The sequence below is a fragment of the Scyliorhinus torazame genome, chromosome 15 (genome assembly GCF_047496885.1).
Source record: "Scyliorhinus torazame isolate Kashiwa2021f chromosome 15, sScyTor2.1, whole genome shotgun sequence".
Taxonomy (NCBI): Eukaryota; Metazoa; Chordata; class Chondrichthyes; order Carcharhiniformes; family Scyliorhinidae; genus Scyliorhinus; species Scyliorhinus torazame.
This window is the reverse complement of record NC_092721.1, coordinates 10,810,639-10,835,881: the sequence shown is the minus strand read 5'-3', so window position 1 is coordinate 10,835,881 and position 25,243 is coordinate 10,810,639. Positions and strand designations below refer to the sequence as shown.

General features: G+C 45.8%; 1 protein-coding gene across 5 annotated transcripts in view; it reads left to right on the top strand.

Annotated features, from left to right (window-relative positions):
* ubac2 (UBA domain containing 2) overlaps positions 1–25,243 on the top strand; it is a 353,572-nt gene that overhangs the window by 127,417 nt on the left and 200,912 nt on the right. The window lies entirely within an intron of this gene.

Genomic DNA, 25,243 nt, shown 5'->3' with positions numbered 1-25,243 from the left:
GTGTTTTAAAGGAGGAAAAGAGAGGCGGAGAGGTGTAAGGAGGGGATTCCGGTGCTTCAGGCCCAGGCAACTGAAGGCACGCCCATCAATGGTGGAGTGATCAAAACCGGGGATGCGAGAGAGAGCAGAATTTGATGAGTGCCGATATCTTGGGTGGCCATGGAAGCGAGAGAAATTACAGAGAGGGAGGGGCAAGACCGTGGAGGGGGAAGAATTTTTAAATCAAGCTATTCCTTAAACAGGAGTCATTTGGTTTGCAAGCACAGAGTGAAAGGGAAACAGGGACTGCACCTGAATTAAGACACGGGCAGCAGAGTTTTGGCTGATGTCAAGTTCATGGACAATAAGAGGCAGGCCAACCAGAATGTGTGGAATAGTCACGTCTAGTGGTAAGGAAGGCATGGATGTGGGTTGCAGAAGGGGCAGATTCAGGAGATGTTCCGTGGGTGCAATTATTCGGTGCAGACATACAGGGTGGGATTCTCCGATCTCTGACGGCGAAACCGTGTTCAGCGATCGGCCGGAGAATCCCCGTTGGTGCCAAAATTGGGGGTGGCGCCGCTTTTGCGATGCTCCACCCTGAGCACGCAGGGCGTCGGGACGGCCTCAGGACGTCACCTGAGGCCCCCCCCCCCGATGCTGTGTCCCCAATGCGCTGAGTTCCCGACAGCGTGGGATACGTGTGCTATTTGTTTTCGGGAACCTGGCGTGGCGACTGCCGGCGGAGTCCAGCGCCGCCAGTCGGGTGGGAGCCTTTCCGCGGGCCGGGGGCGTTGGCGGGGGCTGGGGTCATTGGTGTGGGGTGGTCTGGGGGTGGCGAGCCTGCTCAAAGGAGGGCATTATTTGGCAGGCCAGGTCCGAGCGCGGCCGGCGCCATGTTGCGCGGAGCGGCCGCTGCAGGCTGCCACCATACGCATGAACCCGACAATTCTCGGCCGTATCCGCAGCTAAAGCCGGAGACTTTACGCTGAGTGCACACTAGCCCCCCATCAGACAGAGGATCGATGCAGCTTTTGCCCCGTTTTTCGGGCATAAAACGCCACTGTTCCCACACCGGCATCAGCACATATTCTCCCAAACGGAGAATCCAGCCCACGGTTGGAAACTCATCTTGGGCTCAGATGTGATACCGAGGTTTCCCACACTGGTTTAGACTCTGCATGTCCTGTTGAGGATCTCTCAATTTGATTTGTTGACCAAACACCCTGGGCGCGATTCTCCACTCCCACGCCGGTTGGGAGAATCGCCTGGGCCGCCAAAATTTCCAGGGACGCCGGTCCAACGCCCTCCCGCGATTCTCCCAAGCGGCGGGAAGGGCCCGGTCGAGTTTCGCGGGTCGCAGGCCGGAGAATCACCGGAGACACCCAAAATGGCGATTCTCCGGCACCCCCGCTATTCTGAGGCCCGGATGAGCCGAGCGGCCAGGCCCAAACAGCGGGTTTCCCCCGGCGCCGTCCATACCTGGTCGCTGCAGTCGTGGGCGGTGCGTGAACGCTGCGGGGGGGGGGGCGGGGGGGATCCTGCACCGGGCTTCACCTGGAATGTGGGGTGGCCCGCGATCAGTGCCCACCGATCGTCGGGCCGTCCTCTCTGAAGGAGGACCTCCTTCCTTCCGCGGCCCCGCACGATCCGTCCCCATCTTCTTGCGGGGCGGACTTAGAGAGGACGGCAACCGCGCATGCACGGATGACACCCGTTATGCGGCGCCGTCCGCGTCATCTATGCGGCGCCGCTTTTACGCGGGCAACAAGGCCTGGCGCGTGTAGATGACGCGGCCCCGATACTGGCCCATTGTCAGGACCTGAATCGGTCGGGACCGGGGCCGTTCCGTACCGTCGTGAACCTCGACGGCGTTCACGACGGCGCGGCCACTTCGGCGTGGGGGTGGAGAATCCCGCCCCCTGTTTCTTGCCTGTCCACACAGGTTGATTGATTGATCTGATTTATTGTCAGGTTTACCGAGGTAACAGTGAAAAGTATTGTTCTGTGTATAGTCCAGGCAGATGGTTCCATACATGAAAAACCTAGGACATAGATAAATACACAATGTGAAATATACGGAGTGTAGTGCTACTCAGTACAGAAGATACATGGAGAGTTCAGTTCAATCCTTAGGAGGATCACCCAGGAGTCTGGTAACTGGGGTAGAAGCTGTTTTTCAATCTTTTAATGCGTGTTCTCAGACTTTTGTATCTCCTGATCGCTTGCAGAGGGTGTCATGTCACCATTGCCGAAGCAATGTAAAAGCCCTCAGAAAGTCTGTGGATAATTGTAAGTGTGGTGAATGGTGAGTGCCGTCCTGTTGCTGCTGACCGCAAAATCTGGACAGAAAAAGTGCTGCATCTCGAACAAGTTGTGTGTCATTAGGTGAATAATCGTGATTGGCTGGGATGACCAGTATATATTGTGTTCGGCATGCTGATTGACAATAGGTACAAAAATGTCCACTCGGCTGAACTGGTAGAGAAAACTACCAATCAGCAATGAGCAATTACTGGAGAGGCACTCTATCTAATCCCCACCAACTCCCTTTGAAATGTTGCAATCTTGGCCCAGCGATTATCTCAGGATGACACTGAAATCATTTGGATTTTTCGAGGTGCTTGTAGATGGTTCCTTTTTCAATTCCCCACAGAGATCAATTCTACACAGCTTAAAAATAAGATAACCGCTGTTTAAAAATGAACAATTCTGAAAGAAACCTAAAAAGTTTCCGATTTAAAAACTTACCATTTGATGATGCTTAAAATGCGCCCTGAAAGTGTTGCCTTTCCTGAGCTCTGCATCATTTCAAGAATGAGAAATTTCATCGAAGCCCAGGCCACTGGGTATTTCCAATCCCTGTTGAAAAATTTCTCTGTGGGCGGGAGCGAGCATTATGTGAGTTGTAGTTTGAAAACTGCTCCAGAGGGAGTATAATCCCCAGAATGTATATGTCAGTTCATTTGATATGACCACCAGAAGGAACATTACAAATAACAAGCTGAGAGTACTTCCAACAGAGCACAGTGGAAGCTGCAGAGACTGCTATCGAATTCTGCAGTGGAAGCTGGATGGAAAAAAAGTTCTGACCTAGAAAGTGCAGGGCTCAGCAACTTGCAAAGCCTTTTATAAAAATAAAAGAGAAAACCGTAAAATGAAACTGTTCGGGGAGGCAAGTCAAAAATTCATCATTTCTAAACTAAATACCTGGCAAAACGCCAAGTGTCTCTGATTGAATGTATAAATTGCCAATTATAATTAAAAATGCATATATTGAATATATGTATCAATATAAAAAAAGAAAATTAAAATGGACATAACTTAAATTTTGCATTTTTAATAACTTTTTATAAGCCACAATTTGTCAGCCAAGTAAGCCTTAAAATAAACCTTAACTTAAATGTACAGAATTAAGACTGTTCGGCTACTGATCCTCATGATAATAAAAAGCTGCACAAAGCACATTCAGGATAATGCATCATCTCAGTTTTACTGGAAGCAATAAAATGTCAAGTTGTGAAGAGGATATAAGGAGGCTCCAAAGAGACAGAGAATCATAGAATCCCTGCAGTGCAGAAGAAGGCCATTTGGCCTCAAAGTCGGTGATGGACAATACGAAAACAATGACAGTACTTGCAAAATTGGAAATTACGGATCATCAACCAGAAGGACTGAAATTACAAAGTGATCTTTGTGCATCAATGACCAGCAACTCTGATTTTAAAATCTTGTCGGTGATAATGCACGAGATGTAATAGTTGGAAGAAAGGCCAGTGAACAGTTTGCCGGAGAACATTCATACCCTCTAGAGAACTGGACTCAGATCGTTCCGAAATCGTGCAAAAATATTGAAGGGTTAGACCGAACAATGAAACTTCAGAGAGAGGAAATGATTGGCGTGGTTCAAACTGAACTGAAAACGTGTTTGAAATGGGACTGGGACGAAGAACAAGATCACAAAAAGTTCAACGAACCAGCAAAGCAAGAGTGTGCTGCTCTAATGAGTGAACATAAGAAGCATCTTAATGTTCTTGAAACGGTTTAAAGAGATTTCAACAAGAGCCGACAAGAGATTGTGATGCACGAAAGAACATTTTGACTGTTAAATCAGAATACAATTTTGCCACATGTGAATTTGAAAAGTGGGCTTAAGAATGGAACTACAAGTGACGAAAAGGACAATTGCACTGTAGACTTAAATGAAACATTATTTTCGGAATTTGAAATTGGAAATCACGAGAAGGAAACAAGATTTGAGTTATAATAATGTTACCATCTTCATGATTGTGAAGATTTCTGTATTTCAAAGGGTTCGGTGTTTGGAAAACAAAAGTAGTTTTAAGGCATTTATATTTGTATTGATAAACCTTAATGTATAGTTTTAAATGAGTTTAATGTAATGTTTCTGTATCTAGGAGATAAAACCGATAGTTAGACTAATGCTGGACAAAGGTATTTGTATGCGTGGGGATTAGTTTCAATTCCAGCTGTGATTCTGTTGTGCTCAGAGAGGGCAAGACGTGAAGAGTAATTAAACCAGCAATGGTTGCTAGCAACTTGTAAGGTAGAGAAGCTTTTAGACATTATTTTGGCTAGTTTTATTGCAGTTGGAGATAGTTAGTGTGAGAGAAGGCAGCATTCACAGCTCTGCTGGAAACAGTTGTTTTAGAAGGCCAAAGAGGCAACTTCTCTATACTTTGCTAGAAGAAAAGCCATATTATGGAGTAATGGTTAATAAAACAGATGCTGGAAATCTAAAGTCTAGCTAGTTAAGGAAACTAGAGAAATGAAGAGAAGTTTCCAAGAACTCTGGAGTTAATGGAACAGGAAATTGGGAACCAGAACAGATTACTGTTCAATAAAGTTACAGAGAGTTCAAATGGCATTGATCGCGATAGGCCAGAAAGATATCTGCAGATGCCCTAAGGTTTGTGAGAATTCACGACAGTTTGGGAGACATTATTTGGACTAATTGCGGTGATCGGTGGCTTGTCTTCGGAGTTTGAAGGCAAAGGAAAGGCAAGGTGTAAGACCTGAAAGTGAAACCTTGATGGAAGTAGTCGAGGGAAAACATAATTTGAAAGTAGATTTGAAAGTGTGACTTTTGGCAGCAGAATTTGAAATCACTCGTGTGGAAACTGGGGTTCAGTGAGGCAAGGTGGCTCATGATATAAGAATGATCTGGGGGGATATTGAGGAAATATCCACAAACACTTAACTTGGGTTCAGAGTGTATTTGACCACAACCAATCTGTGTGCTTAAAGGGACTTTGTGCTAATGAGATCATTGTAGTTTAAGATGTACTTTGTAATCTGTGTTAATCTTAAAATCTGTGTATTTGTTAGGTGGAGGGGATGGAATTAAAGGAGTGTTGTATCAGAATCCAATTTTTTTCATGCCTAATAAAAATAATTCTTCTGGTTCATTTGTGGTCCAGGGACTCTTTCTCCGAGTTTTTTTTTTAAAGTAAAAGTTACAGTCCTTTAACTAAGGTTCCATTCTGGGATCTTCCCATCCAGTTATAAATCAACTAGGATCAGAACACTAGGTTAAGTGAATGGGAAAAGATCTGCCAAATGGGGTGTAATTTGGACAAATGTGAAATTGTCCATTTTGGCAAGAAGAATGAAAAATAAGCATATCACCTAAATGTTGAGACATTGCAGAGATCTGGGTGTTCTCGCACATGAATCGCAAAAGGTTAGTGTGCAGGTACAACAAGTAATTAGGAAAGCGAATAGAATGTGATTGTTGACTGTGTGTGGAGCTGAACAAAAAGTAACAAGGTTATACAGGGCATTGGTGAGACCACATCTGGAATACTGTGTGCAACATTATTCTCCTTATTTAAGAGAGGGTGTAAATGTGTTCGAGGCAGTTCAGAGAAGGAATGGCGGGTTGTTGTATGAGGAAAGGTTGGACAATTCGGCTTGTATCTACTGGAGTTTAGTAAAGTAAGACGCAACTTTGCTTGAAACCTCCCCGAGGAGTCTTGACAGGGTGGATGTGGGAGAATTTAGAAGAACTAATGGATCACTGTTTAAAAATGAATCCATAGAATACCTGCAGTGCAGCTGGAGGCCATTCGGCCCTTCCTGTCTGCACTGACCCTCCAGAAGAGCACTCTACCTGGACCCATTCCCCGCCCTTGTCCCTGTTACCCCAGTTAACCTGCACATCTTTGGACACTAAGGGACAATTTAGCACGGCCAATCCACCTAACGACATCTTTGGACACTAAGGGACAATTTATCACGGCCAATCCACCTAACCTACACATCTTTGGACTGTGGGAGGAAACCAGAGCACCCGGAGGAAACCCACACAGGCACGGGGGGGAACGCTCAGACAGTGACCCAAACCTGGAATCGAACCATGGTCCCTGGCGCTGTGAGGCGGCAATACTGACCACCGTGAAGGATCACCCATTTAAGACAGAGATTAGGTAAAATTATTTCTCTGAGGGTTTTAAAAAATATATATTTTTATTCTCCTTTTTCACATTTTCTCCCGAATTTACACCCACCAACAATAAACAATAATCAGCACAGATATGTCAATCCCCATAACAATAATTTCTCTGAGGGTTGTAAGTATTTGGAATTCCCTTCCTCAAAAGGCGGTCGAAGCAGAGTCTTTGACTATTTTTAAGGCCGAGGTAAATAGATTCTTTATAAATAAGGGGGTGGGGGAGAGGTTATCGGGAGTAGGTGGGAATGTGGGGGTTGAAGTTACAATTGGATCAACCATGATTTTATTGAATGACGGTGCAGGCTGGAAGGGCCGAGGCACCTGCTCCTGCTCTTAATTTGCATGCTTGTCACCAAAAGCCCGTTCTTCACACCCAGTGCATTATCTATAAACATGATGTAGCTATACCACTCTAATTTTAGAGTACAGTGATTTTTTTTTGTTCAGATAATTATTTGAAACTGTAAAGGGCACGCAATTATTAACCTGCTTTCCCCACAATGGAATTATGGTTCTTGCTTCTCGTAATGTTCTTTTGGTTTTTTTTCCTTGTTAATGTGATCCAACCGGAAAAGCTTAAGAACTGCAGCTGTGATATTGAAGGTGGGCACATGGCTGCACAGCTGCAGTGTATACATACCTGGTCTGGTACACGAGGGAGGCGATGTACGATTTGGCTTTTGAGAGCTTTCCATCGTTGGTGCGGATCCAGCTTTACAAAACTGAATAAAACGTTGTATTGACCAAAGCAAAGTGGGGTGGCTCATCGGACCAAATGCAAGAGGAAAGCCTTCGGCAAAATGTGACTCTTTCCAGCAATATTCCAGTTCTGTACTACCAATCGGCTGATCATTGGGGTTGTGAAGGGTGCTACACCGATGCAAGTCTGTCCTCCTTTCTTTCAATCTACTTCAGTGTGAATATCTTTCCCGTTCAAAATGTCTCTTTTCGTGAAAAATGAGAAAAGTGCTGACCTTTCTTTGAAACCAACAGAATTGCAGAATATGGAAGTTCGGAACATGTGGTTTTGAAGAAAAGTTCTTAATTATGGGGTTATAATTAACCCAGCACCCAGGCAGTCTCACCTGGTTTATTTTATGTCAAATATATTTAGTTTTCAAGTTCCCCCCCATGTTACAATACATTACTCTTATTTCCAAAGACACTTTGGGTTTAAAACTGGCTTAGAACATGTCGGATTTGAATCCAGACCTATGTTGGCTTAGGTCACACTGTCCTGGAATCCAGACAAGACTTGTCTGGATGAAGGTTTCCTTTGACCAATGTTAGTTCATTGAAGGCACTATATAAATGCAAGCTGTTCTTGTTGACTGAATACTGCCACATGTAACAGCCGGTGTGCAACATTATGGCAGACCAGCCAGTTTAAGATATATTCTGGCAATCAAATTACCTTCAGATTTCCTGTTGATGAGTTATACTGTGAGTAGCATGCCATGAGTCATCTGAGGTCTTTAATGCCAATAATATATATTTTAAATCTTCAAGTCTACAAAGAGCCTGCACATAACTCAGTGCAAGGTGACCAATTGCTGCTTTTGCTTGCTGATGTGCTATGTTATGTGGGGGTGGGGGAGTTGTAGGGGATCAGTGGTTAAGGTCACTTAACGTCACCAACTAGCAAAATCTTGGCAATCCCCTTAAAAGTTTCTTGGTCTAACTTTTCTCTTTGTGATATAGGTGAAAAGTAGTTGGGAGTTTCGAAAAGGTTAATATGTGTACATACCCATTTTTCTTGAATAACTTATTTCAATCTCTTGAATTGGAGCAGTAGTCTTTGTTCTTACTTCAGGCTATGCTTTACTCTCACTCTAGTAGATATTTAAAAATGTGTCAAAATTAGCTTCAGCATTATCATAGTGGCATCAGGCAGCGTCGACATGGGTTTACGAATGTGTGAAATAGGAGCAGAAGTAAGTCATTTGGTCTTTCAAACCTGCTCTGCCATTCAATAAGATCGTTGCTGATCTGTTTGTGTTGAATTGCACATTCCCATCCACTCCCATTTTAGGAAAGGGAAATCCTGTTTCGCTAACTTAAAAAAGTTCTTTGTGGAAGTAACTACCATGGGAAAGCTGTAGGTGTGGTGTACTTGAGTGAGGTGTTACGTAAAAAAGGTAAGAGCTCATGGTGTAGGGTGTAACCTGTTAGCATGGATAAAGAACTAGTTAGCTAACGAGAATCAGAGAGTAGGATAAATGGGTCCTTTTTGGGTTGGCAACAGTAACTAGCGGAGTGCCAAAGGGATCTATGCTGGGGCTTTAAAGATTTACAATCTATCTCAATGACTTGGATGAAGAAATGGAACATATATTAGCTAAATTTGCTGATGATATCAGAATAGGTAGGAAAGTGTTAGAATCCTTCCTTTTGATTTCCCTTTGTTACCTTTTCTTTTATTTTATCAATTTTGTTCCGGGGATCGTTCATTGAGATATACCTTTAAGTCAAGTGGAGGAAGTACAGAATTCAAAGTTTCAAATAGCTAGACAACTGGAACACCATGGGTGCAATTCTCCCATCGGGGGACTAAGTCCTGACGCCGGAGTGAAAACCGGAGTGTTTCACTCTGGCGTCGGAGGGCGCTCCCAGCCCCCTATTCTCCTGCCCCCAGGGGGCTAGGAGCGGCGCCACATCATTTACGCGTTAATGACATGACCGGTGCCGTGTAAATGACATCACACGCGCATGCGCGGTTGCCGTCCTCCCCGCAGCCGCCCCGCATGAAGATGTCGGGTGGATCTTGCGGGGTGGCGGAGGAAAGGAGGTCCTCCTTCAGAGAGGCCAGCCCGCCGATCGGTGGGCACCGATCGCGGGTCAGACCCCTTTTGAGGCTCCCCCCCGGTGCAGGAAACCCCCTCTTCCCTCCCCCCCCATCCCCCCCTCCCACAGGCCGCCCCCCCCCAGCGTTCCCGCGCTGTTCCCGCCGGCAGCGACCAGGAGTGGACGGCGGGAACCTGTTGTGTTGGGCAGGCCGCTTGGCCCAACAGAGCCGGAGAATCGCCGCTCGCCCGTTACCAACGGCAAGTGGCGATTCTCCCAGCGGCCAGCCGTGATTCTCGCCGCGCTGTTTGGGGGGGGTAGGAGAATCGCATGCGGGCGTTGGGGCGGCATGGCGGGAATCGCGTAGCGCCTGGGCGATTCTCCCACCCGGCGTGGATGGGGAGAATTCCGCCCCTGGTCCTTGAGTTTTGTATTTGGGAAAATAAATCCCAGACTTTCTGGCACTCAGCAGATTGGAGGGATTTGGTTTGATTGGTTGGCTGGTGGCCAATGGGCTGGCCAGGGGAGGTGTTCTGCCTGGCAACAGACAGCGAATGGTTCCTGCAAGGTGGGGTTTTTCCGAGGGCATCCAGCAAAGACATGAGACCCTTGAAGTAAGAAGCTGTGTTTTCTCTCTCTCTCTCTCCCTCGGCTGCTGGCTCTGCGAGTCAACAGTGAGGAACATTACAAGCTGAAAGAAACGATAAAATCCAACTGAAGGCCTAAACTGGAGAAAGAATCTACCTGGAAGATATCCATTTGACATCAAAGATCCTTATTTTATATCATTTTCTTCCCTCTCCCCCACCCTTTCCTTCTATGCTGTGTGTGTGTGCATGCGTGCACGGTGAGTAAGAAAGAGTGGGCGTTGGGAATTAAATAGTAGTTAACCAGTTATATTGCCCATACTAATTACTGTTTAATAATAAAAGGTTACTTGTGTTAAAATTTACTAACCTGGTGACTACTTAATTGGGATCAAACCAAAGACATTGGATAAATAAATGCCTTTAATTTCACCTGTGTTGTGACCCCGGGTCAAGTGGGGCTGGAATTGAACTTGCTCTAGCCCAGAGTGTCATGACGAAAGTAAGCTGTCAAGAGGAGGTAAAGAGTACACAAGGGGATATAGACAGGTTAACCGAGTGGGCAAAAATTGGCAGATGGAGTATAATGTGGGGAAATGTGAACTTGTCCACTTTGGCAGGAAGACTGGGAAAGCAGTATATTATTTAAATGAACTCAGTGGTACAGAGGGATCTGGGTATCCTGGTATGAATCACAAGGAGTTGGTATGCAGGAACAGCGAGTGATTAGGAAGGCAAATGGAGTGTTGGCATTGTCCAAGGGGAATGGAATGTAAAAAGTAAGGATGTTTTACTGCAGCCGTACAGGGTCTTAGTGAGACCACATCTGGAGCATTGTGTCACGTTTTGATCTCAGTATTTGAAAATTGATATAATTGTGTTAGAAACAGTTCAGAGAAGGTTAGCTCTACTCATCCTTGGGATGAAGGACTTGTGAAAAAAGGTTGAACAGATTGGGCCTGTACTCATAGAAGAACGAGAGTTGATCTTATTGAAACATACAAGATCCTGATATGACTTGATAGGCTGAATACTGGGACGATGTTTTCTCTTGTGGAAGAGACTTGAACCAGGGGACACAGTTTAAAAATAAGAAGTCTCCCTTTTAAGACAATGATGAGGATTTTTTTTTCTCTGAGGGTCGTTAGTCTGTGGCATTCACTTCCCAAAAACATTGGTGCTTGGGTCATTGAATTAGTCAAGGCTGAGTTGGATAGGTTTTTGATAGGCAAAGGAGTCAAGGGTCATCGATGGGGAAGGTGGTGGGCTGACAGAAAGTGGTATCGAGACTATAACCAGTTCAGCCGTGGACTTATCGATTAACAAAGCAGGTTCACATTGCCGAATGGCGGGCAGCATGGTCGCGCAGTGGGTAGCACTGCTGTCTCACGGCACCGAGGACCTTGGTTCGATCCCGGCCCCGGGTCACGGTCCGTGTGAAGTTTGCACATTCTCCCTGTGTCTGCATGGGTCTCACCCCCACTACGCAAAAAGATGTGCAGGGTGGGTGGATTGGCCACACTAAATTGCCCCTTGATTGGAAAACAAGAATTGGGGACTCAAATTTTTTTTTTTAATTGCCAAATGGCTATTCCTGCTCCTCGGTCCCATGTTCCTGTGTCCCTAAAGCTATTATAATCCTGGGTAATTTCCAGTCGATCTTATTCCTATCTGTCTCTCTCTCTCTCTGGGGTAGCGCCTGGTCTGCGCATAGACATCTTCAGTACACTGCAACTTGGGATCAATAACTCTTCCAATACAAAAGTTAGTTGTGAATATGAAGTGAGCAGTTAATAGCATGATAATTTGGGCAGCTCAAAACAGTGAAATACTGTGCTGCCCTTGTCTTGTCCTGGGTCAGCCATGGCTCCATGTCGCAGTGGATAGCATGCTCACCCGCGGGTTCAAATTCCACCTCAGCGAAATGAGTAGTAAATCTAGGATGATGCCGCGGGGATGCCGCACTGTCTTTCCACTGAGACATTAGACTGAGGCCCCGCCTGCTGCTCCAGGTGGATGCACTATGTTCCCTGGTACTATTTGAGAAAGAACAAGACACTTCTCCCCAGTGGCTTCAGCCAAGATTTATCCCTCATCTAACTTCATTAAAATAAAACATAATTCTGCAAGTGGAACAGTCTTAATGTTATTTACTTTCATTTCCCTAATTGGTACTCTGCTATTTCAGTAACCTTTAGGAGGACAGTGTCATAGCTGAGTGAATTTTCCCCTTAGATTATTTTGCATCGTGTTAAATTTCCCTACTGTTGGAACTGATGACCAGACAGTGGAAAGTATTTGCCGTTTACACTCGAGTAGGATTGTGATTGGAGCAAAAATTTACAAAGGGCTGACCACATTCAAATTTACCACTAATTTACTGAATTTGTAGAATTACAGATCTCACTATTGAAGTATTTCTGATTAATTTTATTTCAACTTGTAAGCAAACATTTTTTGTGTTACCTACAGCTACTTAAGTGTCGCTCTGTAATGAATTGTTGAGCTTGATAATCTAATGTTATACACCTGGGGTATAAACATATATATATATATATATATATATATAGTACCTTGTATATAGGCTTGTATTTCCTTAATTATAAAAGATATGGGGAGCTGACGGGAAATTGAGTTGATCAGCCACGATCAGATTGAATGGTAGATTTCTTATGTTCTTATCTGGGCTGGTATAATCAGGGTAGTTAAGATGAGCAAAGGGATTGATAGGGTAGGTAAAGAGAGAAACTATTTCCTGTTGTGTGTGCAGTCCAGAACAAGAGGTGCCATCTTAAAGTTAGAGCCAGGCCATTCTAGTGTAATGTCGGGAAGCACTTCTTCGTCCAAATGCTTGTGGAAACCTGGACCTCCCTCCCCGAAGGGCTGTTGCAGCTGTGTGTGGGTCGGAGGGTGGGGGTCATTAGTTTATGTGTTCAATCCGAGATCGATGGATCTTTGTTCCGTAAGGGTATGAAAGGACACAGAGCGAGGCAGATAAATCGAGTTGAGGTACAGATCAGCTATGATCTAGCAGAATGACGGAAAAGACTTGAAGGACCGAGTGCGCCAACTGCTGTTCATTTTCTAATTCAGAATTTTCCTAAACATTTCAGGCTCCACCTAGTTCCAAGGGAAGTATTATAGTTGTCATGTGATGCTAAATAACTATCCTGCATCCTTGCTGACCAGATTGAAGTTATCCCCTGTCGTCCTTTTTTAAGTACTGTAATATTGTATTGAGTTGTCGTTGTCTCCATTGAATTATTCAACTTCTGTGGTGCCCAGTCCAAGAGTGCAGGACCTCGGCTGATTTCTCCGTATCTCGTGGTCCTGTGCTTGCCTCCTCAGTTGCTTGCAAGAGCTTCCCGGTTTCAATTCCAGTGAGCAGTTTGACTAGGAAAGAGAATACATGAGGTGGTTTCCTGCTGCCTTTCTCATCTGTGCTTATAAAACACATGTCCACTTCCCAAAAGACCCTCTGCCCGTAAGCGTACGGTGTTCCTCGAGATTGTAGCTCTTCTGCCTTTATCACCGAAGATTTGCAGATTCTGCCGTTGGTCAAGGCTTATAGCCCTGAGCATGGCACCCTTAGCTGGACTGAGGAGATTTGCAAAAGGGCGGGGACAACCTTAGAATCCCTACAGTGCATAAGGAGGCCATTCGGCCCATCGAGTATGCACTCACCCTCTGAAAGAGCACTCCACTCAAGCCCACTTCCTTACCCGATCCCAATAACCCCTTAACTTAACCTACACATAAGGAGAAATCTAGCATGGCCAAACCCCCCGACCTGCACATCTTTGGACTGTGGGAGGAAACCGGAGCATCCGGAGGAAACCCACGCATACACGGGGAGGAAGTGCAAACTTCACACAGATGGAGACCCAAGGCCGGAATTGAACCTGGGTCCCTGGCGCTGTGAGGCAACAGTGCTAACCACTGTGCCACCCACCCCCAGAAGTCTCAATGACCTGCTCCAGGTATTCAACAATCAGGACCCAAAAATGTTCAGTACCAAAAACTGCTGACTAGTCAACCAATAGTATGCCCATGTGTGCAGCAATGCATTTCCCTAAATTTTTCCATCAAACAACATAATTAAAACTCTCTCAATTAATGCTGCTTCTTGGAATCAAATGTTCTGTTCAGTGTTCGATGTCAAGCAAGGAATCTATCAAACGACTTGAGACTTGTCCAAACCAGGATATTTATTGAATCACACGTGTTGAGACAACGATCTGTTACAGAGCAAGTTATCATGGAGTTTGTTTGCACTCCTCTGGAACTACCCCTAGTCCTCTTATACGTCTTATAACCGCCTAAGGGTCACCGGATGTGTCCCCACTTATAGCTGAGTGCCTTGTCACATGACCACTGTCTTGAGAGCGCATGGTGGGTCTATACCGCCACCTGCTGGTTGGAGGTTATACCACCGACCACCTCTTATATTACTTACAGGCATACCGCCACAGAAAATGCATTGCCAGCGTTTCATGTTTTGCCATGAATTAATCAGAGTCCCTTCAGACCATTCTGCATTATTACAATCCCGGACCAGACCCCAACAGTTGCTCGGCTACTGGACAAAAAGCCCAATATTTTACTTTAATTTTGTACGTCTGTGAGGAAAGGATACCTTGCTCCAGGGGCGGTTTCATGCACAAATAGGAATATGGTGTATTAAAACAAACTTTATTACTAACACAGTATTACTAACTTTAACATCATAAAGCCAAATAGCTTTCAGTTACTGTTCAACACAATGAAAGAACAACCCTTAATTGCTATCTTTATATCCACTCAAACAAACCCATCTCAGGTCACAATCCACTTTTAAATACAGTTAGCAGACTCCAGAATACTTTCTTAATAAAGATGCCTTGGATATCCCACTTTGATAAAACAATATCGTTCAGGACCCAGCTTGCAAAATCTTTCCCGTCTCAAACCCACCGTTTAAACTGCTAGCCTTTCCAAAATCTGCTGTTCCATTCACAGGCAAAATCTCTTTATTTAACCTGCTTTGAGAAAAGCTGCTGCTCTGTCGACAGTCAAATCTTTACCTGGCTGTTTCACCAGAAACTGCTACTCTGCTAACAGACAGATCTTTAAACTGAGCTGCATTGAGAGCACAGCTTATTGTCTATTCAAATCCCAATCTAAAACTAAACTTCTTAACTGCAACCAATAATTATATTCATTGGAGTTTAGAAGAGAGAGAGGGGATCTCTTAGAAACATAAAATTGTAACAGGATTAGACATGGTAGAGTCAGAAAGAATGTTTCCGATGGTGGGGGAGTCCAGAGCTAGGGCTCATAGTTTGAGGATAAGGGGGTAAACCTTTTAGGACCCAGAGAGAGGTGAATCTGTGGAATTCACGACCACAGAAAGCAGTTGAGGTCAAAACAATGTGAAATTTCAAGAAATCAAGAGATAAGGTGGGAAGGTGAGATCAGGGTATTGAACTTGATGATCAGCCTTGATCATAATGAATGGCGGAGCAGGCTCGAAGGGCCGAATGGCGTCCTCCTGGTTCTATTTTCTATGTATGTTTCTATGTAATCTCTTTTTTAAAAGTAAATTTAAAATGCCCAATTATTTCTGATTAAGGGGCAGTTTAGCGTGGCCAATTCACCTATCCTGTACATCTTTGGGTTGTGGGGGCGAGATTCACGCAGACACAGGGAGAATGTGCAAACTCCACACAGACAGTGACCCAGGGCCAGGATGAAATCTGGGTCCTCAGCGCCGTGAGGCAGCAGTGCCGCCCGTTCCTGTGTAATCTTAACAGCTGTCTGCTTCAGCCCCTGGTTCCCCCCATTAACTACATCACCTTACTAAACTAAACTCAATGTCTCTAATTATCTACTCCCAAGGGAATCTTCTTCATATAAACAAACCTCCATTAGCCCAAACATTAGCAAACAATATCCCTGGCTGGAATAAATTATGATCTTACTTTTACGATGCTTTAATTGCACCTCCGTCTCCAAAAAGGTCTAGCTGCCTTTCAAACCAGGATGTTTTAAAACATGACTGCAGCAGTCATACACACACTAACTCAGGCTTTTAACCCTTACTGCACCAAGTACATATAATACGATACATCTAAAAGTCCTACACTCATCGTAGCATGGGTCAACTTTCTGAAGGAGGTATCTGTTTGGTCTCATTCCCTAGTCCTTTCTCCCCATCAGAACTCCCAATAAACTTTTTGTTTTCATGAAAAAAAAGTTTATCTAACTTGAGCCTCTCGTTACCTTTCTTGATGTTATCTTTCATAAAGTGTCCCAAATAAAATGGGTGCATTAATTCTAATTCTGTTCAGTTTACACTGCTCTCCTGTTCACCTAAACATGATTTTACACTCCGACATCCTGTGATTTTCCTGGAACTTACCGGATTTGGTCTTTAACTGACCAGTAATCTCATCCAGAAAGAGTGTCATTATCTTTGAATGATGTGAAAATTGTGGATGTACGGCCAGTCAATCTCTCCAGCCCAGAATGGAAACATTTCAATTCTTGTGTCTCATTGTTACATGTAATAAATTGTTCCTAAATATTTTCTTTTTTTTTTTAATGTTCTTACATTTATTTTCTGCTTTTTCTCTCTCACTCCATCTTTGTTTTTTCTTCTTTATTTCTCTTCCTGTACTCTAATTCACTAACATCACAGCAAACAATAATGAAATGGCAGAAATATTAAACCATTACTTCTCTTCCGTATTTAGTACGGTGATACATCAGATGGATATAACAACTGAAGATGAGATTAAAAATGACACGGCCACTCTTAAAATAAAAAACAGAGATGTAATAAATAGATGATGGTGAAGACTCAGACCGGATGTAACTCCTGATCTAGATGGATCTCGGACAGAGATCACAGAGACTCGATTAGACATATATAATAATTCATTAGAAAAAGGGATAGTGCCGGAGGATTGGTGGATAGCTAACTTTGTACCTTCAGTTAAGAAGGGAGATAGAGCATGTCCAGAGAACTATAGATCAGTTAGTTTAACATCAGTGATAAGAAAAATAACGGAATGCCCAATGGAGAAGAAAATAGAAAATCACCCAGTAGCAAAAAATGTAGTAATGAATAGACAACATGGATTTCAAAGAAAAAAGTATTGTTTGGCAAACTCATTGAACTATTTGAACTACTGGGAGACACAGTAGTACAGTGGTTAGCACTGTTGCTTCGCAGCGGCAGGGACCTGGGTTCGATTCCCAGCTTGGATGATTGACTATGTGGAGTCTTTACGTTCTCCTCATGTCTGAGTTGGTTTCCTCCGGGTGCTCCGGTTTCTTCCCACAAGTCCCGAAAGATTAATTGAATATTCCGAATTCTCCCTCTGTGTATCCGAACAAGCGCCAGAGTGTGGCGACGAGAGGCTTTTCACAGTAACCTCATTGCAGAGTTAATGTAAGCCTACTTGTGACGCTAATAAAGATTATTTAAAAAAGAAGCAACGGGGGTAATGTAGTAGATGTAGTTTATCTAGATTCCCAAAAGGCCTTGGGATAAGGTGAAGCCGCATAGGCCAACAAATAAATCGGTGTGCAGAGTTAGCAGGCAGGTAGTCGAGTGGATAGTTAGCGAGCCTCAAGGCAGAACGCCGAGAGTGAGGGTAAAGGGCAGCTATTCGGAGTAGCAGAAGGTGGGAAGTTAAGGTCCCACGAGGGTCAATGCCAGGACCACTGCTGTTACCAATTTATTTTCACAATTTAGACTTTGGAATCACACACTTTTTTCTTAATTTAGAGTATCCAATTTGTTTTTCCAATTAAGGGGAAATTTAGTGTGGCCAATCCACCTACCCTGCATATATTAATAATAATCATCTTATTGTCACAAGTATGAAGTTACTGTGACAACCCCCTATGGTTGTGGGGGTGAGACTCATGCAGACACAGGGAGAATGTGCAAACTCCACACAGACAGTGACCTGGGGGCCCGGATCGAACCCAGGTCCACACCGCCATGAGGCAACAGTGCTAGCCACCGTGCCGCCCTGGTATCTCAAACTTAATTTCTGAATTTGCGGATGATGCTGATAGTTAATAGTGAGGTGAACTGCAACAAAGACGGTATTAATAAATTTGCAAAGTGGGCATATAATTGACAAATATATTTCAGCGTAAGTGTGAAGTGTTTTAGCAAAAACAATAAGGAAGCCACATTTTTCTTGTAAAGTTTGAAAATAAAGGCGAGGTAGAAGAAGAAAGGGATTTGGGAGTACAAATATGCAAATAACGAGATAAAGAGGGACTCCTGTCTGCACCAGGAAACTTCTCTCCCAAACCATCCTGACCCAGTGAGAAGGAAGGGGAGAAAAAGGAGAAGGGGGGGAAAAAAAGTTAACAAATAAAGAAAAAAAGAAACAACGAAAGAGAGGAAGGGAACCCACCACAACCCCCCCCCCCCCCCCCCCAACCAACAAAAAAAAAGGGAAACTCGAAGCCCGAGACAGACCCAGCGAGAGCAGAGGAGCGGGGGAAGTGAGAGCAACCTCAGGGTAAGGAACAGCCAGCAGCGGGGAAAGAAAGAGAGACAGACAGATGGCTGGAGGAAAGAAAAACACCGAGGTGAAGGGACAGCGAGATGCAAGCAGCAGCAGCAGCGAGGGGAAGGCGCATGAGCGGCGGACGCGCAGGCAGGCGGCCCCACAAGACGAGACGGAGGGCGAGCCTGAAAGGGAAAACAATGGCGGACCAAGCAGCGGAGCGCGAGCAGGACGCAGCGACCAGCATAAAGGAGGCGCTCTGGTCGCAGCTCCAAGCAATGATGAAGGAGACGACACACAAAATGCAGCAGACCATCGAAGGCCTGGAAAGGGAAGTGGAGGCGCAGAAAAAAACGATTCTGGAGTTGGAGAGGGCCGCCTCAGACCAGAGCGACAGGGCGATAACCCTAGAAGCCGAGGCCAAAAGGTTAGTCGTGGCCCAGGGGCGCCTTAGAGGGAAGGTGGGGACGAGGAAAATAGTTCCAGACGGCAGAACATTAAAATAGTGGGTCTGCCAGAGGGGATAGAGGGCAGAAACCCAACAGGCTACATCACCCAAATGATGGGCAAGCTAGTGGGAAAGGAGGTATTCCGAAACCCACCGGAAATAGACAGGTCGCTCCGACCCAAGCCCAAAGCCGGGAACCAGCCCAGAGCAATTATTGCGATGCTGCACCGGTTCCAAGACTGGGAGAGAATCCTAAAGTGGGCCCGGCAAACGAAACAGAGCACGTGGGAAGGGAAGACCGTAAGGGTGTATCAGGACATTGGGGCAGACCTGGCCAAAAAGAGGGCTGAGTTCAACAAGGCGAAATCGGCACTGCACAAAAGCAAGGTCAAATTTGGGATGTTTTTCCGGCCAAACTCTGGGTAACATTTGAGGGAAAAGAGCTGTATTTTAACACCCCAGCGGCGGCTGATGAATTCGTTAGAGCGACCAAGCTGGGGGAGGAGCACACGCAACCGCAATGAAAGACATGGGGATGGAAAAGGAAGGGAAAAACAGAACAAAGAGCAGAGGACAGTCTGCAAGGACAATGGACTCATGAACTGTGCTCGGGTGTTATGCCTTGTGCGGCACTGTGCTGTCTTGTCTCAGAGCTTGGCTCCTCCCTCAATGCAATGGGGGGGGGAGTGGAGTGAGGGAAATGAGGGTGAGGAAAGCAAACAGGAGGGCGAGACAAGGGCCAGTAGGAGAAAGGTTATTGGGCCAGAACTGGGCAAATACTGGGAGGAGGGCCACCGTATTAGCGAGGAGGGCCAGCACGGGAGGGCCGCGGCGCCCCTCTCAGGGGAGGGGGGGACAGAAGGGGAGGGAGAACGCATGGGGGGACAAAGGGACAGGGGTGGGGGGGGGGAAGAGGAGTCTGGGGGAGAACGCAGAACAAAAGAGAAGCAAAGAGAAGGGTGAGATAGTGAAGCAGTACAGACATAGGCCTCGGCGGGCATGGAGCAGGGCGAGGAACCAAGAGGGTGCCGCAAACAGCCACTCGAGAGGGCATCAGGGCGGAGGAAGACCCCAGAGCGCAGGGGCACACCTGTACAACACAGCTGGTGGCCACATTGGGGGGGTGGGGATGTGGGGTGGGGGGGGGGGGGGGGATTGAAAAATGGGGAAACCACAAGAGAAGAGAAAGGGGAGGAGGAAGGGGGGGATATCATAGACCGATCCAGAGGTCAGCAAAGTGTACATATAGTTAGTCAAATGAAGGACAAAACAAACCTCTCTGTAAAATAAAGCAAATTAGCACGGGCAAGAAAAATGTAATGTTTATAAGTAACAACTGTTTATAAATATGAGAAAAGCCAATAAGAAGATTTTTGAAAAAACAGTTATTCTGAACTTGTATTGCACCTTGGTTAGACCACATTTGTGCTGTGTATAGTTCTGGCTACCATATGGGTGTGGAGGCACCGGAGAGAGTGAAACAAAGGCTTCCAAGGATGATATCAGAACAGCGGGATTATAGATCATAGATTTTACAGTGCAGAAGGAAGCCATTCGGCCCATCGAGTCTGCACCAGCCCTTACAAACAGCACCCTATTCAAACCCACGTATCTACCCGATCCCCGTAACCCCCACTTAATAGGAAACCCACGCAGACATGGGGAGAACGTGCAGACTCCGCACAGACAGTGACCCAAGCTGGGAATCGAACCTGGGACCCTGGAGCTGTGAAGCAACTGTGCTAACCACAATGCTACCGTGCTGCCCACCAAGAAGGAGGCCATTTGGCCCATCGAGTCAGCACCAGGAAGACCAACACTAAGCCACACATTATGGGCGGGATTCTCCGGTCTCTCAGCCACTTGTTTCTCGGCAGTGGGAGGTGGCACTCTATTCGCTGACGGCGGGATTCTCTACTCCCACCGCTGTCATGGGGAATTCCCATTGAGGCAGGCCCATCTTCCAGTCTCAAAATGTTCCTGGTCTTGCCAAATTGCCCATTGGTGTCCAGGGGGGTTAGGTGGGGTTGCTGGGATGTAGGTTTGGGTTCCCCGCTGGGTCACTGTCTGTGAGGAGTCTGCACATTCTCCCCGTGTCTGCGTGGGTTTCCTCCGGGTGCTCCGGTTTCCTCCCACAGTCCAAAGACGTGCAGGTTAGGTGGATTGGCCATGATAAATTGCCCTCAGTGACCAAAAAGGTTAGGTGGGGTTACGGGGATAGGGTGGAAGTGAGGGCTTAAGTGGGTCGGTGCAGACTCGATGGGCCGAATGGCCTCCTTCTGCACTGTATGTTCTATGTTTCTATGTATCCAGCTTCATTTTCAGGAGGTCCACCACCTTCAGTAGAGGGCCAGTGATGTTGGATGCCATCTCAATGAGACACCTGGCCATAGCATCCAGGCTTGCCTTGTCACTGATTATTGCATGAAACACCTGGGTGCATAATTAATGAGGGTGGGCCTGGACGATTTGGCCTTTTTGGAAACCCTCCACGTTCCTGCGACCTCCATGGCACTTTGGGGTCTGCAAACGAAATAATTCTGCCCCACATCTCTAACACTGGGTGCAATTTTAGCCTCCTCGCTTAAGGAAGGATGAAAATGCATTGGAGGTAGTTCAGAGGAGGTTTACCAGATTGATACCTAACTTGAGCGGGTGGTCCTATGGGGAAAGGTTAGACAGACTGGACTTGTTTCCACTGGAGTTCAGAGGAGTTAATTGATTGAAGTATAAAAGGTCCTAAATGGTACGGACAAGGTGGACATGGTAAGGATGTTTCCTCTTGTGGTGAGTCCAGAACTGGGGGACACTGTTTTAAAATTAGGGGTTGCCCTTATAGAACAGAGATGAGGAGACATATTCTCTGAGGGCTGTGCGAGATTGGAACCAAGGTGCTGGAGGCAAAGTCATTGAATATTTTTAAGTCGGAGGTAGACAGATTCTTGTTAGGAAAGGGGATCAAAAGTTATCGGGGGTAGATGGGAATGTGGAACCCAAAACATAAACGGATCATCCATGATTTATTGAATGGCAAATCAGACTCGAGGGGCCGAATGGCCTATTTCTGCTTCTATTTTGTATGTTCGTAAAGCTGGGAAAACTCAGCAAGCCAGGCAGCACCTGTCGAGAGAAACAAAGATAACGTTGATGACTTGTCACCTGGTCACCGACCTGAAAGATGAACTTTTCTTTATTCATTTACGGGATGTGGGTGTCGCTGGCTAGGCTGGCATTTTTCGCTCATCCCTAGTTGCCCTCGAGAAGTTGGTGGTGAGCTGCATTCTTCAACCGCTGCAGCCCATGTGGTGTAGATACACCCAGAGTGCTGTTAGGGAGGGAATTCCAGGATTTTGACCCAGCGACAGTGAAGGAACGGTGATATATTTCCAGGTCAGGGTGGTGAGTAACTTGGAAGGGAATGGTTTCTCTCGACAGCCTGGCCTCCTGAGAATTTACAGCTTTTTTTGCTCTTACTGCACTTAAGGGCTATATGGACAAGTACTTGAGGGCGATGGGAGTAGAGGGTTAAGGTGGTCGGTTTTCTGAGGAAGAATGGAAGTCTGAAGTGGAACGTAAAGGTTGACATGCACTGGGTGGGCCGAGTGGTCTGCTCGTGCTCTATATTCTATGTTTCTTTCTTCATTCTTAAATCATTTTGGATACAGAGGTAGATAATTGGTCCTGCAGTTCACCAAGGCTCCAGATATACCAGTGCCCTTGCCATATTGTTAGCAGCTGAAGCGTGAAGGAAAGCGTCGAACTGTGAGGGCATGCTGTGAAATGTAAGATGTTAGCCCATTGCCGTTTGTGTTTTCTCTGGAGCTGTTTCCTAATTCCTATTGTCTGCTATGTCAGCTTTGTTTTTTGGGCGGTACGGTGGCACAGTGGTTAGCGCTGCTACCTCATGGCCCTGAGAACCCGGGTTCAATCCTGGCTCCGGGTCACTGTCCATGTGGAGTTTGCACATTCTCCCCGTGTCTGCGTGGGTTTCACCCCCACAACCCAAAGACGTACAGAGTAGGTGGATTGGCCACGCTAAATTGTCCCTTAATTGGAAAAACATAATAATTGGGTACTGTAAATGTATTTTTTTAAAAGTCATCTTTGATTTTCATTTGTGGTGCAAAGGTTTTCAAACTCTGCAGCAATTTGATATTGAAATGTTTTGGGTAGTTTTCCTGTGTTGGGAAGAATGAGGTTCCTGCAGTACGAATACTGGATAAGGACCGGTCTGTTGTTCTTGGACATTCGAGTCTTGCCTTGCATTGTAACGCTCTCCTGGGCAGCCCCCTACGGTCACCCTTCTAGTTAACAAAACTCTCTGCTGTCATCATCCTCACACCATGTCCCATTCCCCCATCGCCCCTGTGCTCGCTGACCTACATTGACTATATGACGGGCAGCACAGTAGCATGGTGATTAGCACAATTGCTTCACAGCTCCAGGGTCCCAAGGTAGATTCCCCGCTGGGTCACTGTCTGTGCAGAGTCTGCACGTTCTCCCCGTGTGTGCGTGGGTTTCCTCCAGGTGCTCCGGTTTCCTCCCACAGTCCAAAGATGTGCAGGTTAGGTCGATTGACAATGCTAAATTGCCCTTCGTGTCCAAAATTGCCCTTAGTGTCGGGTGGGGCTACTGCGTTATGGGGGTAGGGTGGAGGTATGGGCTTTGGTAGGGTGCTCTTTCCAAAGAGCTGGTGCAGACTCGATGGGCCGAATGGCCTCCTTCTGCACTGTAAATTCTATGACTTACAGTTAAGCAGCATCTCTGTTGTAAAAATGTCATGCTTGTCCCAAATCCCTTTATGGCTTGTTCCTAATATGACAACTGTGGCGGCCACATGATGCTTTGTGTGAGATTCAGCTGATGTTAAACTGGTGAGATGGAGGTTTTCTTCTAAGACAGGAGATTGGGTATGCTTGGGAAAGAGTCTGCCCGCTTGTGTTTTCATTCATTTATGCGATGTGGGAGTTGCTGATAAGGTCAGCAGTTGTTGTCCATTCCCAATTGCCCTTGAATTGAGTGGCTTGCTCGGCCTCTTTAGAGGGCAGTTCAGAGTCAACTGTGGTTCTGGAGTCACAGGTAGGCCAGACTAGGTAACAATGGCAGACTGGGGCTGTACTTGTTGGGATTTAGAAGGATGCGGAGGGTGGGTGATCTTATAGAAACATATAAAATTATGAAGGGAATAGATAGGATAGATGCGGGGAGGTTGTTTCCACTGGCGGGTGAAAGCAGAACTAGGGGGCATAGCCTCAAAATAAGGGGAAGTAGATTTAGGACTGAGCTTAGGAGGAACTTCTTCACCCAAAGGGTTGTGAATCTATGGAATTCCTTGCCCAGTGAATCAGTTGAGGCTCCTTCATTGAATGTTTTCAAGATAAAGATAAATCATTTTTTGAAGAATAAAGGGTTATGGTGTTCGGGCCGGAAAGTGGAGCTGAGTCCGCAAAAGATCATCCACAATCTCATTGAATGGCGGAGCAGGCTCGAGGGGCCAGATGGCTCCTAGTTCTTATGTTCTTATTTCCTGCCCTGAAGTGACCCAGGTGGGTTTTTAGTGACAGTCGATGCTGGTTGTCACGATCACTATAACTGAGACTAGCTTTCAATTCTAGATTGATTTAATTGAATTTAAATTCCGCCAGCTGCAGATTTGAATCCATGTCCCCAGAGCGGTAAGCTGGGCTTCTGGATTACTACTCCAGTGACATTAGCACTACACCACATCACCACCAAACTTTTCAGCAAATCATACTCGTATTTTCAATTAATAATCAAAGGAAAGCTTACTTTATTCTTCAGGTGTGGTAGATAAACCTTTTCATGGGAACATAGAATCATGGAAATGTACAGAGCAGAAGCAGCCATTTGAGTCTTTGAAAGAGCTATCCAATTAACCCTTACTCATCACCCTGCACGTTTCATCTCAAGTGCGTATCTAATTCCTTTTAATGTAAGTATTGAATCTGTTGCCACCGCTCTTTCAAAGAAGCGCATTCCAGATGATTATAAAGTTACATATAAGAAGTTTGGTCTCACATCTAAATCAGTGGTGGGTAGGCTTGGGCCCACATGTGACTATCTAGGTTCAGTGTATGGCCCTCAGGACATTTTCTTGACTGTTGCCACATCCCACTGGTTTCCATCTACGTTGATTTTTTTGCTCCTGGTGTGACTGAAGTGATTCACACGTAAAGCAAGGACAAGTGAACTGAGATGTGTGCTGATTGCTCGCAACTTTGACTGAGAGAGCCGTGTGCATCCTCGACTTAGAGTCATAGAGTTCCAAAACGTAAATATTTATTTTGCTTTCACCATTTGAAGTTGATAATCGTTCTTTCTTAATATAAATTTAGGATTTTTTTTTTTCAATTCAGGGCCAATTTAGCGTGGCCAATCCACCTACCCTGCGCATCTTTGGGTTGTGGGAGTGAAACCCACGCAGACACGGGGA